This window comes from Cervus elaphus, chromosome 10, assembly GCF_910594005.1.
Source record: "Cervus elaphus chromosome 10, mCerEla1.1, whole genome shotgun sequence".
NCBI lineage: Eukaryota > Metazoa > Chordata > Mammalia > Artiodactyla > Cervidae > Cervus > Cervus elaphus.
In genome coordinates, this window is record NC_057824.1 from 32,150,664 (window position 1) to 32,151,740 (window position 1,077).

General features: G+C 45.5%; 1 non-coding gene across 1 annotated transcript; it reads right to left on the minus strand.

Moving 5' to 3' along the window:
• Window positions 1–319: 319 nt before the first annotated feature.
• TRNAW-CCA lies at window positions 320–391 on the minus strand. Its single transcript has one exon. It is a non-coding gene; the product is annotated as a tRNA-Trp (tRNA).
• Between the last annotated feature and the right edge of the window lie 686 nt (window positions 392–1,077).

Below are 1,077 nucleotides of genomic sequence, written 5' to 3' on the forward strand. Positions count from 1 at the left end.
GGCAAGAATACTGAATTGGGTAGCTATGCCTTCCTCCATGGCATCTTCCCAACCCAGGGATCGAAAACGAGTCTCTTCTGTCTCCTGCACTGGCAGGCAGGTTCATTACCACTGGTACCCCCTGGGAAGCCCTCAATTTTTCCTATATCCTGAAATTATTGACAGGGATATACATTTTTACAATCCAAAGTGGAGTGAAGTGGCTCAGTCTTATCCAACTTTGCGACCCTGTGGACCATAGCCTACCTGGCTTCTCCGTCCATGGGATTCTCCAGGCAAGAATACTGGAGTGGGTTACCATTTCCTTCTCCAGGGGATCTTCCCAACCCAGGGATCGAACCCGGGTTTTCTGCATTGGAGGCAGACGCTTTAACCTCTGAGCCACCAGGGAAGCCCAAAAAATACTATAAATCTATGAAAAGGTGATTTCTCAGCTGTTTTCCCCTTAATAGGGGACTTCAGATCTTTGGTAGTGAAGAGCATGGAGAATGGAACTAGGTAAAATAATTCTCAATTTCCTGCTCTCCATTCTACTTGCCATAGATTGACAATCGAGAGAGAAATTCCTTTGCAGAGCATTCATTGCTCTGACCTCCACTGTTAAATGAAATTAGAAGGCCTGTTGAAAAGAGAATGTGTTCTCTTCAAGTTTTCTATAAATATTTAAAATGGAAAATATGGATTATGTTGCATGTGGTTGAGGAAACTAACACGGAAAGCCCAGGCTCTGTGTTGACACAAGCATGAGGAGAGGGTAACTGTAGGATGAGGGGGTGGCTGTCTGAAGGCTCAGCTGACTCAGGGTTACGTCCACAGATCAATAGCGCTGGTGTTGTTGCAGAAATGACAGGCCTTGCCGCACAGCCTAAGTCTCATTATATTCTGCCATTGGGATCCAAACTTGGACTCAGGAGGGTGGTTCATGACTTATTACGTTTGAAATATAAGCAGAGAGGGAGAACATCCCCACTGGCATAATTATTTTCCAGGGCCTCTGAGAGAGTGATTCCTGCTCATTAAGTGGCATTTACACCCCTAAGCAAGCCAGTCTCAAAGTGCCTTCTATCAAGCAGACGT